General features: G+C 41.5%; 1 protein-coding gene across 4 annotated transcripts in view; it reads left to right on the forward strand.

Moving 5' to 3' along the window:
* The first annotated feature begins 339 nt into the window (after nt 1–339).
* RAP1B (RAP1B, member of RAS oncogene family) overlaps nt 340–16945 on the forward strand; it is a 51308-nt gene continuing 34702 nt past the window's right edge. Inside the window, exon 1 of one of the 4 annotated variants that reach the window (XM_003906748.3) lies at nt 340–540. The gene's annotated coding sequence lies outside the window, so the exon portion shown is untranslated. Of the gene's footprint in view, nt 550–16945 lie in introns of all 4 variants that reach the window. The other 3 variants (XM_009181171.2, XM_009181173.2, XM_009181172.2) reach the window with 3 other exon arrangements.

The following is a 16945-nucleotide window of genomic DNA, read 5'->3' on the forward strand; positions in this document are numbered from 1 at the left end:
CTGGAGGAGTCGGTGACTACAGTTTGCATTAAGAGGCGGCGCTTTTTGGGTTTCGGAGGGTTCCACTGGAACCTACGAGGGTCAGGAACACCGACGCGCGGATTCCGCCCACCAGACAGCCTGGGGAAGCGAGCCTGAAGGCGCGGCGCAGCTAGAGAGAACCTCGGCATTCTGGTCGCCCAGAGGCAGCTAAGGGGACCGTGGGCAGGGCCTGCTTTCCGGCTGCGCCGCAGGCCGGCGAGATGCCGGCGCCGAGGACCCGTCGCGCGGCGGCCCGGCCCCCTCGATTCCCCCTCGCCCCGCCCCCTAGGGCCCGCCCCTTCCCGGGCCGCGCACCCGCGCGCCCCGCCCGCGGGCGGAAGCTGGAGCGAGGCTGAACGCCTGACGTCAAGGCGACATCGCCAAACCTCGCCCAGAGTCAGGCGTGTAAACCAGCCGGAGCGGCGGCGGCAGCGGCAGGACCGCCGTGGCGCCGAGAGTAGCGACCCGGAGGGAGCGCGGGGCGACGCTGGCTGCGGGGACCCGGTGACAGCGTGAGAGGTTCGCAGAGTGAGTGCGTGGCCGCTGAGGGAAGCGGCGGTGGCGGCCGCGCGGGGCGGGGGCCGGGCGCCGGCTGAGGGGAGCGGGTGGGGTGCGGCGAGGCGCGGGCCGGGCGCGGCGGTCAGGGGCCCCGGCGGCTGCAGCCCCTCGGCGCGCGGCAGGTGGCGCGAGGGCCAGGCGCCCGGCCGGCTAGCGCGCTGCCTTGCGGGCCGGCGAGGAGGAGCCGCCGCCGCCGCCGCGGGGGAACAGCGCGCTTTGCGGAAGGGGTCAAATGTCTGAAATATGGCGGAGGAAGTGAGAGCCCGAGGACCCCCCCCCCCCCCCCCGCTCTCTTCAGCCCGCGGCCGCCGCAGCTTCTCCCGCCGCCCTCCTTTCCCCGCCGGCTCCCCCGAAGACTCGCTCCCCGCCCCGAGTCCCCTTGCTTGTCGCCTGGGTTCCCTCCGTGGTATGGGTGGAAGTTAGAACGGAAACCATAAAGTTGTCCTTTGCGAAGACCCAGCTTCCTCTAGCCCCGAGCTAGGGAGAGGAGCCTTCGGGGGAAACCACTCCCCTGCGCCCCGCAGGCTTGAGCCTGACAGGGAAAAAGTTTGCCTGAAACGGGGCTGGCTTGCTCCATTTGTTGCGGGAAGTGGCAGGAGGAAGGCAGCGGAGGGAGCCCCACCTAGTCTGGCAGCAGCCACCGTGCAGAGAAAAACTGTTAAAGGGGCCTTTCCCTTCGTCAGCAAGAGGAAATCTCTTTATCTTACAGAGGGAGAGAAAATCCAGGAAGTTTGTCCTCTTCTCTTTTTCGCCATCTCTGGGTGTCTAATCCTAAAACTATCAGCGCCATGAATTTTATTTAAAACTACGCCCAATGAACCGGGCCCTCCGGAGTTTTCTTCTGAAAAACACTGATGTCTTTTGGAGAAAAGATCATTCTTGCAAGTTAAAGCAGATGGATTCCTTCCCCTTCGTTTTACCCCCTCTTCCCACTCTCTTTAATAGTTTAGAAAAACGTTTTGGCCGTGTAACTTCTGATTGGTATGAATAGAAGCAGTTGTGTGTTGCAGTAACGGGAAATCACATTTTTACGGGGTAGAAAGTTGACACTAAATGAAGATTGTGATTTTAGTATTTTAAAATTAATTCCGTCTAATTGGATTTTGGTTTTGCTGGCGGCATCTAATATATGTCGAGTACTTATCAATTTAAAGCTCTGACTCGTAAATTTACTTTTCAGCTCTCTTTTTTTGTAATTAGAATACTATTTGGACTTGCTCAACAAGACCATATCTTAACAAGAAGTAACTTATATAAATAGAAAAGGGAGACATTCATTTAACTTCAAGCCCATATTACTCTTAAAAGCTGACTCTTGAAATAGTATTTATTGAGTCATAGTGGAGTCATGGGACTTTTTAAGGCCCGGAAGGGACTATTTAGATCATCCAGTCCCACCCTGTCATTTTATGGAGGAGGAAACTGAGGCCTAGATAAGATAACCAATTAGTGGGTCCACTGACCTTTAGGACAGTAGTCTATCCGTAAGAGACAACCTGGAGAAAGAAATACAACATTTTTATAGTGAATTATCATCTTACAAAGAATATTCTTCCCATATCGCACTTTCTAAAAGTGGGTACCTTAGTCAAATAGGAGGAAACACCACTTGGGTAGTTTCATCCTCAGGTTTTAGGTAAGGAAACTGATACTCAGATTAAATAACTTTAAGCACACAGAGCCTGAATGATAGTCTTATTTGAGCCCATCTGTGCTTTTAATCTGTACTGCATTAGGTTTTTTCACTTGCATTTCCTTGTTTGACATTGACAATAAATTGTGAAGCTGCCTTATCTGAGGAAGTCCTAAAGTAAATCATTGGAACACATGTAACCAGTTTGTTGTTTCTAATATGCCAGGTATCAAAATACAACTGAAGAACCAATACTAAACTAACTTAATTTCAAAATGTGATATGGGGCATGAAAATGATTGCTCTGGCCGGGCGTGGTGGCTTACGCCTGTAATCCCAGCACTTTGGGAGGCCGAGCCGAGGCAGGCGGATCACTTGAGGTCAGGAGTTCGAGAACAGCCTAGGCAACATGGTGAAACCCCGTCTCTACTAAAAATACAAAATTTAGCCGGGCGTAGTGGCACGCGCCTGCAATCCCAGCTACTCGGGAGGCTGAGGCACGAGAATCACTTGAACCTGAAGGCTGCAGTGAGCCGAGATTGCAGTTCTCCAGCCTGGGTGACAGCTAGACCCTGTATTAAAAAAAAAAAAAAGAAAACGAAAAAAGAAAATGATTGCTCTGCTCTCTTTTACGTTCTCCCACTCACCCCTGACCGCATAAAAGACATATCTCTTACCTTCTATGACACACATTACTTCCTGCCTCTTGTTACCATTATATATTATTTATTCCATTGTATTGTAAACCCCAACCACAAGATATATATTCTTTTGTATGCCTTAAAGCACTGGCATGGTGCCTTGCAATAGACATACAACACCAGTTAAATGTAAGTACCATGAAGGTAGGGACTTGATCCATTTCATTCTTCACGGTATTCTTCTTCCTATAGCTTTGCCTGGGCACAGAGTAATGATTAGCGTTTGAATTTAGGGATTAATGGTAATGAACATTCAAAGAGAGGATACTTGAAGAGAACATTGTAAGCCTTTAAAAAGAAACATTTCCATATTGGCTTTGGAATCTCTTTTACTTGACAAACTAATTTTCGTTTTATCCTCAATCCTTTTCAGAATTCCAATATTTTCTTTTAGCTGTATAAAGGTAAAGTGACCCTCTCCCGTAATAAAGAGCCACCATGTAAGAAGGGTATAGCAAAGAATTAATCGTTAAAATAACTAGATCCATTTTTGTAAGGATACTTTCAAGTGTATCTTCCTATCTAATTCAAGATTGGTGAAAGGTCTATGCAGAGATTGATAACATGGTAACTGATTAGACATGTTATTTTAAATGTAGTCTAAGATTTGGATGAAAAGCTCACGTTCAGGTTTCTTTGCCTTTTGTTGTAGGTATTCGATAAATATTTATTAAGGTAGTGAAATAAATCTGAAAGTGGATCTGATACAGAGAATTTGACCAATTTTACTAGGTGTCCATTTACTTTTTCCCCATAAGTATTGTTTAAATAGGCTGTTTTATTATCGACTATCAGGCAGATTTTAGTGATTTTCATCATTTCCTTAAAGATGTAAGATAACTGTTTCTCTGTATGTTTGTGTTGCTAAAGAGGAGGTTGGGTATTGATCTGCAGTGTCTAGATTTGACTGGCACTAGGAGTAATTTAGCATTTATGATTTAGCTATTTACTGCTGTTTTATAACAGTGATGTCACATGTTCACTCTATAAAAAAGTTAGGTAAAGTTAATATTTCTTAAACTTTGTAAGACATAGATTGTGACTAAAAATATGCCCTGGGTGTTCTTCCCCCTCCTGTCATTGAGGACTCCATGCTCTAAGAGATTAGGCTGAAGTTTTTGTTAACCTTTTCAAATTAAATTTCTTTTAGAACAAGTTCAGACATTTTGGCTGATGCAATGATTCATTGTAACATTGGACAAAATTTTTAGTTCAGTAATCTATAAACAGGAGTACTGTATTATGGCTCTGGAAGCTAATGTTTTTCTGTGTTCATAGATGTTTTGCAATGGTATTGAAAGGTACTAGTTACCATTTGAGGTCTTAAGTTCTTTGTAAATCTCATGAGCACAGTGGAAGCAGCTACAAAGAATAGATGAATTTATCCATTTGCAGTAAAAACTGACTTGTATATAATCTGTTGTACTTTGAACCCAGCTGAGCACCGGATTCTAAAACAAATCTCTTTGGTCATAGAGAGTTTCTATTTTAAACAAGAGAAGTTTTCAGGAACTTTTGTGCTGCCTTAAAAACATAACTTTTTAAAATTCACTAGCAACAAAAAATAGTATCACATTCTGTATTTCTTAACACTGTGGACTATTTATTCCTAATGTTGGTCAAATCAAGGGTACAGTAGCAACTGATTATTTAGTGATTTAGAAAGATTTTTTTTCCTTTGAATTAGTAGAGGGTCAAAATTTTTAAAACTGTTTCCAAAGAACCTTAAAACTTACGAAAAAATGAAAATAAAGGAGAAATGTACGAGTTTTTTAAATTTAAATTCCCTAAAGTAAAAATATTTACAGTATGAATTGCAGAATTTCCATCTGGTTTTTATTGTACAGGAAGACTATATTCTGTAATATCAGTATGCAACTCAAAATACAAAAAATTAGTTGGGCGTAGTGGGAGGTGTCTAATCCCAGCTACTTGGGAGGCTGAGGCAGGAGAATCCCTTGAACCTGGGAGGTGGAGGTTGCAGTGAGCCGAGATCGCTCCACTGCACTGCAGCCTGGGCAACAGAGTGAGACTGTCAGAAAAAAAAAATTAGTTGATTGTATATGAGGTGCCTGCATACTAGAAATGTTCTTTTAAGTTACAAATCTCTCTCTCTGACCATAGAGAGTAATTATTTAATATTGTGAGTTTGAGTTTTATATCAAACCATTTCCTAAAACTTACTTGTAATTACTTTTACTTTGTTTTTGTAGTTATACTACTTTATATATATACACAGATGTATATATCAGTGAGACCTTTTACATTTTAACTGAATTCTGATCTCATAAGTTGTGATTTTTTTTTCCAGTACTGGGGGATTATTTTTTAACTGTTGTGTTTTTTAACTGTGTTTAAATGTTTTTTGACTGTTGTGCAAATAGACTGAATAAAGGAAGAGAGCATCCATTAAAAACTCTGATACATAATTTGGATCTTTTTTTTTTTTTTTTTTTTTTTTTGAGACGGAGTCCTGCTGTGTCATCCAGGCTGGAGTGCAGTGGCACAGTCTCGGCTCACTGCAAGCTCCGCCTGCTGGATTCACGCCATTCTTCTGCCTCAGCCTCCCGGGTAGCTGGGACTACAGGCGCCCGCCACCACACCTGGCTAATTTTTTGTATTTTTAGTAGAGACGGGGTTTCACCATGTTAGCCAGGATGGTCTCGATCTCCTGACCTCGTGATCTGCCTGATTCGGCCTCCCAAAGTGCTGGGATTACAGGAGTGAGCCACTGCGCCCGGCGGTTTTTTGTTTTTGTTTTTGTTTTTGTTTTTGTTTTTGAGACAGTCTGGCTGTGTCAGTCAGGCTGGAGTGCAGTAGCATGATCTCAGTTCACCACATCCTCCTCCGCCTCCAGGGGTTAAGCAGTCCTCCAGTCTAAGCCTCCGGAGTAGCTGGGAATGCTGTGCCTGGCTAATTTTTTCTTTTTCTTTTTTTTTTTTTTTTTTTTGTCGTTGAAATGGAGTCTGGCTGTCTCCCCCAGGCTGGAGTGCAGTGGCGCAATCTCAGTTCACTGCAACCTCCGCCTCCAGGTTCAAGCAATTCTGCCTCAGCCTGCGGAGTAGCTGGTACTGCAGGCATACACCACCACACCCGGCTAAGTTTTGTATTTTTAGTAGAGGGAGTGTTTCACCATATTGGTCAGGCTGGTCTCGAATTCCTGACCTCAGGTGATCCACCTGCCTCAGCCTCCCAAAGTGCTGGGATTACAGGTGTGAGCCACCGTGCTCGGGCAGTTTTTGTATTTTTTGTAGAGACGGTTTCGCCACGTTGCCCAAGCTCACCTCAAACTCGTAGGCTCAAGGAATCCGCCCATCTTGGCCTCCCAAAGTGCTGGGATTATAGGCATGAGCCACTGTGCCTGGCCCAGCATTTCACTAAGTAACTTTGTTTTAAAAATATACAGTGAACTAATTGCCGAAGTGGTGGATTGCCTCTACCTGCAATTTTTGGTGAAAGCTTTTGGAGAGGAAATGGAAAATGCTGGGTAAAATGAAATTATAGTTATCTGTGTATTCTAAAATTTATCCTTCTCACATTAGAATATATTTTTCAAAGTTACTTTATACTAAATTCAGGGACTTTCTAAGTTTCTAAGTTCTAAGTTCTCAGTTAATAGAACTGAAAGGGTATCAATAAAATAAGGACTATATATAAAATCTATTTTTACTTAGTTTTTATGTATCAAAAGGTATGTATGTTGCATCCAGCTGTTTGTTACCTTGTGTTTTAAAGTTGCAGTTAGAATGTGGAATCCTATTACAACATCGTGCTAATATATTTGTGGCTCATGCTTCTAAGATTTTAAGTTATCCATAAGTTCTTCAATACAATAGCAAAATGCAGGAATTCCTCTGGAATCTTGAATTGAGGGATAAGGATGAGATATATAATGTATGTTATCTGTTATTTTCTTCTACTGCTCTTGAAATTAACAAACTTGAGATAGTGTACTGAATTTGTGTTTATAAGATTGGCTGAGTTCAAACATGTCTTTTTGATTTTCTTACTAGTGTTTAGAATATAGAAAAGTATAAAGAAAATTAATATCATCCGTAATCCAATCACTACAGTGACTTTTTTTAAAGCAAAATGTGTACTTTCCTTCTGAAGCTTTCCAGCCTCTGCCTCCTCAGTGAGAATGATGACATACTGTTGTTAGAGTTGTTGAGGATCAAATGCAGTATTATTTCTAAATATTTTATAAACCATACAATAATATAGTATTGTACTATTTATTTATTTATTTATTTTGACGGCCTCACTCTGTCACCCAGGCTGGAGTGCAGTGGCACAGACTTGCTCACTGCAGCCTCAACTTCCCAGATTCAAGCCATTCTCCAGCCTCAGCTCCCCAAGTACCTGGGCCTACAGGTGCATGCCACCACGCCCAGCTAATTTTTGTATTTTTTGTAGATATGGGGTCTCACCATGTTGCCCACGCTGGTCTGAACTCCTGAGCTCAAGTAATCTGCCCGCCACCACCTCCCAAAATGCTAGGATTATAGATGGAGCCACCATACCCAGCCATATTAGTTCTTGTTTTATAAAGCTTTTTTTTTTTTTTACCTTTTTCTTTTTTTGAGATGGAGTCTCACTCTGTCGCCCAGGCGAGAATGCAGTGGCATGATCTCCACTCAGTGCAACCTCTGCCTCCCGGATTCAAGCAGTTCTGCCTCAGCCTCTCGAGTAGCTGGGATTACAGGCATGCGCCCCCATGCCTGGCTAATTTTTTTTGTATTTTTCTTAGAGATGGGGGTTCACCATATTGGCCAGGCTGGTCTCAAACTCCTCATCCTGTGATCTGCCTGCCTTGGCCTCCCAAAGTGCTGGGATTACAGGTGTGAGCCACCTTGCCTGGCCCTATAAAGCTTTTATTATCCTATAGCATTGCTTAAGATTCCCATTGAAGTATGAATAAGAACTAATAAATGTGATTTTTGATTAGTCTAACAAAGGAATTACCCAGATCAGTATTTTCAGAGTATGGTCCAAGGAATCCTGGAGGTCCCCTTGACTTTTTTGGGGAGTGTACAAGTGCAAAACTATTTTTATAATGCTGAGACATTCTTTGCTCTTTTCTCTGTAGTGACATACCTGTAGTGTAAAAACAGTGGTGGATAAAACTTCTGGCACTTCAGAATAAACCAGGTTAGAGTACTCCACTGTGCTTATAATCATTGTATTATTCACTGCCATGCACTCACAGTTTTTTGTTTTAAGTTTCACCTAAATGCTCTTGATGAAGAAGTAAAAAAATTTTAAACTAAATCTCTACCTTTGTACACATCTTTATAATATAATATAACAAAATGGGAAGTATGCTTAAAACACTGGCGAGACCACGGACAGCAAGCCTCCCAGCATTTTGGGAGGCTGAGTCCAGCCTGGGCAATGTAGTGAGAGCCTGTCTCTCCTATTAAAGAAAAAAAAAGCCAGTGTGGTCATGCACACCTACAGCTACTCTGGGAGGCTGAGGTGAGAGGATCTCTTGAGCCCAAGAGTTGGAGGCTGCAGTTAGCTGTGATTGTGCCACTGCCCTTCAACCTGGGTGACAGAGGAAGACACTGTCTCAAAAAACAAAACAAAAACACTTTGCAGCATACTGAAATATAATGGTTGTTTCTAGGGAAAGCATTTGTGTGATTGAGTTGCACGCTGAAGCAGTCATTTTTTTTTTTTTTTTTTTTTTGAGACGGAGTCTGGCTCTGCCGCCCAGGCTGGAGTGCAGTGACCGGATCTCAGCTCACTGCAAGCTCCGCCTCCCGGGTTCACGCCATTCTCCTGCCTCAGCCTCCCGAGTAGCTGGGACTTCAGGTGCCCGCCACCTCGGCTGGCTAATTTTTTGTATTTTTTAGTAGAGACGGGGTTTCACCGTGTCAGCCAGGATGGTCTCGATCTCCTGACCTTGTGATCCGCCCGTCTCGGCCTCCCAAAGTGCTGGGATTACAGGCTTGAGCCACCGCGCCCGGCCCATTTTTTCATATAATGCCATTTTTGCTTAAAAGAATGCCAGACTTGGGCATTAGGCTGACATTTTCTTGAAAACAGTGAGCCTTTGCTTTAGGGAAAATAGTGATAGTATTTATGGTCAATGATAAAGTTCCTAGATTTTAAGCAAAAATTTTAGAAAGCTTGTATCAGCTGCTGTAAGTATATAATGAAATCTGTCATTATTTGATTATGTGCATAACTGAGTCAGTATTTCCAAATGATCAATTCATAGTATTATAAAAATCATACATGGGTAAGAAATCTTTCCAAAATGTGCTAGACCAATGGATTTTAATGTTATAGAGAACATAAAGTTTATCAATAAGGTATCCTGTTCCACATTGCAACCAATTGCTGAGTTTTGGTGTAGTGTCAAAGACCAATATCCAGATTTATCTGAAAACGCTATTATTAAAATATTCCCAACTGTCTGATGTATTCTTTTTGTATTACTCATTTTTCCATGCTTTGCTGTCAGTGTTTAATGTCTTCTTTGATTTATTTTGTTTATATTTTGGAAACAGGAATGGGAGCCAGAGATAAATGTGAAGCAGTGTTTTCATGTGCTTTATCTTAAAATCTCTTATTAATATATAATCAATTTAAGTTTAACTTCTGTAGTCTTCTCTGAGCAGTCTATTCAACTTTTGGTCATGGTAATGGATTAGATAATAATTACTAACTTTCCCATAGTAAAGCTGTAAGTTTCAAGTTTAGTAATGTCTTTTTGACCTGAGAATTTGGTATGTTGGCTTTCCTTAAGGACACTTTTCAAAAACACACCTGTAGAATGATCCTTTTTTTTATCTTTCAGGAGAATGCTGTTTCTTGCCTCTTTTTTTTCTTTCTTTTTTCTTTTCTTTTCTTTTCTTTTCTTTTTTTTTTTTGAGACTTGAGTCTCTTGCTGCCCAGGCTGGATTGTGGAATGCAGTGGTGCAATCTCAGCTCACTGTAACCTCCTCCTCCCAGGTTCAAGCAATTCTCTTGCCTCAGCCTCCCAAGTAGCTGGGGTTGCAGGCACCACCACCATGCCCGGCTGATTTCTCTAGTTTTAGAGACAGGGTTTCACCATACTGGCCAGGCTGTTCCTGAACTCCTGACCTCAGATAATCCACCCACCTCGGCCTCTCAAAGTGCTGGGTAAAGCCACTGGGAGGCCTTCTTTTTTATGTTAATTTAAAAACATTTGTAGCAATCCTTGTTAAACTTTTTATAAACTCATGGGATAAGTCCAAATTTTATTTTATTTTATTTTATTTTTTTTGAGACAAGGTCTCACTCTGTCACCTAGGCTTGAGTGCAGTGTCAAAACCACAACTCAACTGAAGCCTTGACCTCCCGGGCTCAGTTGATCCACCTCAGCCTCCCAGGTAGCTGGGACTACAGGCGCGTGCCACCATACCAGGCTAACTTTTGTATTTTTTGTAGAGACAGGGTTTTGCCATGTTGCCCAGGCTGGTGTCAAACTCCTTGGCTCAATCGGTTCTCCCACCTCGGTCCTCCAAAGTGCTGGGATTACAGGAGTGAGCCACCACACCGGTCTGGTTCCAAATTTTAAAGGATTTTTTAGACTGTTTGGATGTAGTAATCAGTTCAAATTAGGAAAGTGGTAAGAAACAAGGTTAAGTTACAGTTTGTATTGTGCACAGTTTCTTGGAAATTTAGTGCCAGTTATTTCCCTAGAGAGATTAAAATGGAAAGAAAAAGAGTTAATTCAGTCTGAACACCTCCAGTGTTGCAAAGAACAAAGTTGACACCAGAGGAAGAAAAAGGTTTAGGGAAGGAATACATGTGAAAATGCTAACTTCAGGGTAGCTTCTGGGATTAAGCATTATAGAATTCCTGCCTACATGAGCTAATCCCAGAGAGAGCAGGGGAATTTAACAGGAAGCTTTAGTGCTCTCTATATGAAATAATTAACTGGTCAGCTGTTCTAGCAGTTCTGAATTAGGGAACATACTGAGATCATGTTTTATGTCCAGGACATCCAAATTAGTCACAAGGTTGTCACTGACTATTGTTTATAGAGTTGTGGTTGCTAGTTGAAAATATTGCATTAAATCCTTCTATTTTAGCTTGTTTATACTTGTGTTTTTTTCTTCCAGGAGCTCTCAACTTAATCATCCTTCAACAAAAAAGAAGTAAGACTAGGTTTGCAAGCTTTGAAGGACAGAAAAAGCATTTATAACATTTCTTTGTTTAGATACAAGTGATGATGGTTAATGATGGTGATAATAGGCAATGAAGAGGTGAAAGGGCGGGAAGTAGACCAGAAAAGAGAGTGAGGATGGTTATTAAGAGGTTCTTGTTAAGTGCAAGACTACTGTTAAAAGCAATTCACTTCACAGTTCTGGTCAACAGGAATGATAAACTTAACATTGAAAAACACTTGTGATGCTTTAGTGGTTGATACATCTTATCCATCAGAAGGTCCTATGTAGAGGATAAACTGGCATTATATTTGAGTTAGAGATTATAGTCTTGAAATTTCATCACTAAGCAGTTTGACTGGAGAGCCTTTCACTAGTTCTGCTCCCCAGTAGTCCCTTGTGTACTTTTCTCTGGACCTTCAGGTGATCAAATTATGCCTTTATTTCATTGTCCTCATATGTTTTAGCTCATTCCATTGGGTGTGAAATTAAATCTGAGAACTCAGGTATTTGTTTTAAGTAGTTAGACCTTTTATTGTACTCTGTTGTCTTTTTTTTTTGAGACGGAGTCTTGCTCTGTCGCCCAGGCTGGAGTGCAGTGGCCAGATCTCAGCTCACTGCAAGCTCCGCCTCCCGGGTTCACGCCATTCTCCTGCCTCAGCCTCCCGAGTAGCTGGGACTACAGGCGCCCACCACCTCACCCAGCTAGTTTTTTGTATTTTTTTTAGTAGAGATGGGGTTTCACCGTATTAGCCAGGATGGTCTCGATCTCCTGACCTTGTGATCCGCCCGTCTCAGCCTCCCAAAGTGCTGGGATTACGGGCTTGAGCCACCGCGCCTGGCCTGTTGTCTTAAACAGCATGGTTTAGTAGTGATAACATTGACCTAGGTGACAGGCTTCAGTTTAGTCTTTGGCACTGGTCATGAAACCTTGAACAAGTTAACTCCCCTCTTAAGACCTTATCTTTATGTAGAGAAAGTTTGACTAAATGGCTGTTAAGGTCTTTTCGGGCTTTCAAATCCTGTGTTTCTGTGATACCACCCTTGTTTAAGCCACAGTCATCTCTTGTCTGGACTCACAGGAGCTTCCTAATTTGTTTTCATTCTTGTCCTTCCCCACATTATTTCTACCCAGAATACAAAGTGACCTTTAAAAAGATGTAAAAATGTAAATCAGATCATGTAATAATACCCTCTGGTTCCATTTTACCCTTAAGAACCAGTTCCTTATCAAGGCCTACAAGGTACTGCATAATCCAGTTCTTGCTTACTTCACAACTCTATCCCTCTTACTCACTAAGCTCTAGCCAGCTGTACTTCTTTCTGTGACAATCTTTTGCCAGCTCTCTGCAATTCTGCCTCAGTCTCAACGGTGGATCTTACTTCAGATGTCACAGTTATAGTTTTTACTGATCACCTTATATAAAGGAACATTTTTCTTCATTGCCTCTGTAGTTCTTATCATAATCAATAATTATGTTTATCATTTGTTTACCTCTCATCCCCTCTAAACAGTTTCAGGAGGACAGGAAGATCATGTTACTTTTCTACCACTATCTCAAATGGTTAGCCCAATAACTACCTAGTGCTCAAGATAATTATTTTAGTTAAAAAAATATGTAAAGTGTGTAACGGTTTGTCCATATCAGTTCCCATAAGCTACTCCTTAAACTGTTTTTCTCTTTACTCTTTTGGTAGTGGCATGGTCTCATAATCTTGCCCAGGCTAGTCTGGAACTACTAGGCTCAAGTGATCCTCCTGCCTCAGCCTCCCAAAATGCTGGGATTTACAGGCATGAGCTACCGCACCCAGCCTTAAACTAATTTTTAAAGTTTTTTATCTGTGTCCAACTATAATTCCTCATTTTTTATTTAGGTCATCTGTCTCTTGAGGACTATTTGATCTCACTGCATGTTGTTGAGAGCTAATTGTTCTTAGTTACTATATGTTAAGATTAAATTGAGTAATTTTGCACAAAAGGTTTTTAGCAAAGACATGAAAAGTTAACCAATATAAAACTGTTAGCAGTTCAAAATATCGAAATGAGTGATATAAATGAGTGCTTATTAGAGTCAAAGGAAGAAGTGAAATCCTTATCTATTAGTTAGAAAAGACAGTAAAAATAAGGTAGAATCTGCATATTAAAAGAGTTTTAGATTAACTATGAATTATGGTGAGCAACACTACAGAAATTGAAGTAAATTCAAGAGTGTTTTGCTCTGGTAGATGTTTGTAAAATTGATTATAGGGCCATAATCCCTTATCTATATATAACGTTTGGTGCCAGGTTTGGATTTCAGAATTTTGAGGAAAGATTTGTTTTAGATTTTGGTAAGAGTAATCAAACACAATATTAATGTGAAACATGGATAGTCACATTAAGTGAGAGAAATAAAAGGTAAAAATAGTCTCCCATCAGTGCTCAGATGAAGTTTTGTCATTATATATCAGCTCAGTCTTTGCCACCAAAATAGTTGTAGAACTTTTGAGTTTTCAGAGACTTTAGGATTTCAGAAGTTCTATATGAAATTGGTTTCAGGTTGGGTGCAGTGGTTCATGCCTGTAATCCCAGCACTTTGCAAGGCCTAGGTGGGTAGATCACGAGGTCAGGAGATCGAGACCATCCTGGCTAACACGGTGAAACCCCGTTTCTACTAAAAATACAAAAACTTAGCTGGGCATGGTGGTGCATGCCGGTAGTCCCAGCTACTCGGGAGGCTGAGGCAGGAGAATCGCTTGAACCCAGGAGGTGGAGGTTGCAGTGAGCCGAGATCACGCCATTGCATTCCAGCCTGGGCAACAGAGTGAGACTCCATCTCAGGAAGAAAAAAAAAGAGAAGAAATTGGTTTCAAATGAGTTAAAAAAGGCTTTATTCATTACTGTTTGGAGAAGATACCAGGGTCTGAAAATGTTACTTTGAAGCAATTAGCTTTCCAAACCCTCTCTGCCAAGGAATTCTGTTTGACCCTGACTCAGGATGGAATGCACTGCTGAGGGTGATGAGTCTTTAGGGTATGGGAGAATCACCTAATTCCATAATTGCAGAGTCCAGTTAATCTTTGGAAATAGTTGAGGTTGGTGCCTGACAAACACTAACAGTTTTTTTAAATGTTTAAATATTGAGAGCTCATATCTTAACCACAGTTTCATCTTGGTGATTTTTTTAGTCTTATAAGATATTAGGCAGTTTGTCTCCTAATAGATGTTTTTAAGAATTATTTGATACATTTAATTGTAAAGTAAGAATACAATAGAAGATTAGAATAGGAATATTATAAATAGGACTAATGTAATCCTCATTTAAAAATCCTTGGACCAGATGCGGTGGCTCACGCCTGTAATCCCAGCACTTTGGGAGGACAAGGCGGGCGGATCACTTGAGGCCAGGAGTTCGAGACCAGCCTGGCCAACATGGTGAAATCCAGTCTTTACTAAAAATAAAAAAATTAGCAGGGCATGGTGGTGTGCGCCTGTAGTGCCAGCTACTCGGGAGGCTGTGGCAGGAGAATCGCTGAAACCTGGGAGGGAGAAGTTGCAGTAAGCTGAGATCGTGCCACTGCACTCCAACCTGGGTGACAGAGCGAGACTCCGTCTCAAACAACAACAACAACAAAAGCTCCTCGATGGAACCATTTGGTAGTGACAAGGATTGAAGTAAATCTCGGAAGAGGCTACTTAGAAACTCAGAATTGATTACAGGAAGTGACTGCCCCCTTTCCATATTTTCTTCAGATGCTCTGGTTATTTTAACAGCGTAATTAACCACCCAGACTTTGGTTCTCATTGCCTTTATCCATTTGTTTGGTGTATATACTAATGTTCAACGATGCACACATTAATGCATGTGATGTTTTTTTGTACCATCTTATCACTTGTAGAATTGCCAAGATAGGCATTTTTTGGAGCTCTTTTTTTTTTTTTTTAAGTGCTTACTGGCCTAATAATTATGCAAGTAAGTAACTAAGTGTTTATTCGTATATGAAAGCCCAATGTAAGCATTATTTATTTCTTCCAGAGCAGTGTGGTGTGCCTTTCATTTTTCTAAGTGGTCTTTATTTTGTGGAATACTTAATGGATCTTTGAATAAACTGAAGAGGGTAGATTGTAAAAGGAAGAACTGTTAAATTAGTCAAAAACAACTTTATAACACAATTAGCTGCATAAACCAGTGTGTGCATAAGCAGGTAGTATAAATGCTTAGGTTGAGATACTAAAATAATTATTAGAGAAAATTATAGGAAGTACCTATGCTTCCACTATGTTTTGTTATTTGGTTAATTTTTCTCCTCTGAACTTCTGGCAGGTTTACTGGGGAATTTTCCATTAGGAATATTCTGGTCCTTAAGTTTCATTTTGAATGTGTAATAATGTCATGAAGATTATGAACCCACAATCTAAAATCAAGGCATTCTTTTAAAAAGTTTCAGATGAGGCCGGGCGTGGTGGCTCATGCCTGTAATCCCAACACTTTGGGAGGCCAAGGTGGGTGGATTACGAGGTCAAGAGATCGAGACCATCCAGGCCAACATGGTGAAACCCCGTCTCTACTAAAAATACAAAAACTAGCCGGGTGTGGTGGCGTGCACCTGTAGTCCCAGCTACTTGGGAGGCTGAGGCAGGAGAATTGCTTGAATCCGGGAGGCGGACGTTGCAGTGAGCCGAGATAGCGCCACTACACTCCAGCCTGGCAATAGAGCAAGACTCCGTCTCCAAAAAAAAAAAAGTTTCAGATGTATTCAGGAGTGGTTATATTAAGCTTGTCATCTGATCCTGGTTATGAGGTTAACAGTAAAATGAAATAAAATATTTTTCTGAGCCATTTGTTTCTCCTGTCATGAAAGACTAATTCTGTTTATTTCTGAATTCGACCTTGTGTTGAAACAGACTGTAAAATCATGTTTTAAAAAAGCTTCACCCATTCTTGTGGAGGGTGGTGGTTTGCAAAAGCACCACCCCACTTAAGCATTTACATTGAAAAAATATTTATGGCATTCTTCCATTCATGAAAACAGGTATGCTTTGTTCTGGAGTTCTTACCGTTATCTACTAACTCTGAAGTTCATCACTTCTGATTTCTTGTACCTCTACCTCAACAGCTTATAAACTGCATGTAGTATAGTATTTGCTTGAAATACATGAAAGTAGATATTTTCCCTAACTAATGGGGATATTTCTGTGGTGGTTGTAGTTACTTTGCAACCTGTTTCAGCAAATATTATGGGGCGTTTTTGGCGGTATCTTTAAATTTTGCACATAGAGAACCGTCTTGGATAACCTTTTTCCCCCTAGTCTCAAGTCATCCCTTTGGAGGTAGTGTCTCATTTTTAATCTGTGACTTGTGGAAGTTAAGTCATTTTGAGTAGCTTATTTAAATTACTAAATCTGATTTCTAGAGGTCTGAGGAATAGCAGACACCCTTTTCTGTACTAAATTGGGGAAGTTTACAGGCAAAAAGATGAATTAAATGGTCCTAGTAGACAGCCCCTAATATTTTTGGGCTAGGGGTAAAGGTCTTAAGAATGAGGGAAGGTAGTATCAGAATTTTCCAGGGTGTTTTTTTTGTTGTTGTTGTTTTTTGTTTTTTAGGTGGACAGGAAGTAGAATTTATTGGTGAGTATTAAGAGGGGGCAGCACAGTGGAAGCCCTCATGAGTGCAGGGCCTGCCACTTGTCCAGAGGGCCACGATTGGGAGTGTACTTGACCCCACAGCCATCTGGATGAGCCACTTTTCAGCCACCATGTCTTCAGAATCATTGGCATTGAACTTGGTGAAGCCCCACTTCTTTGAGATGTGGATCTTCTGGCAGCCAGGAAACTTGAAGTTGGCCCTGCACAGGGCCTCAATCACATGCTCCTTGTTCTGCAGCTTGGTATGGATGTACATGAT

The sequence above is a fragment of the Papio anubis genome, chromosome 9, assembly GCF_008728515.1.
Source record: "Papio anubis isolate 15944 chromosome 9, Panubis1.0, whole genome shotgun sequence".
Lineage (NCBI taxonomy): Eukaryota > Metazoa > Chordata > Mammalia > Primates > Cercopithecidae > Papio > Papio anubis.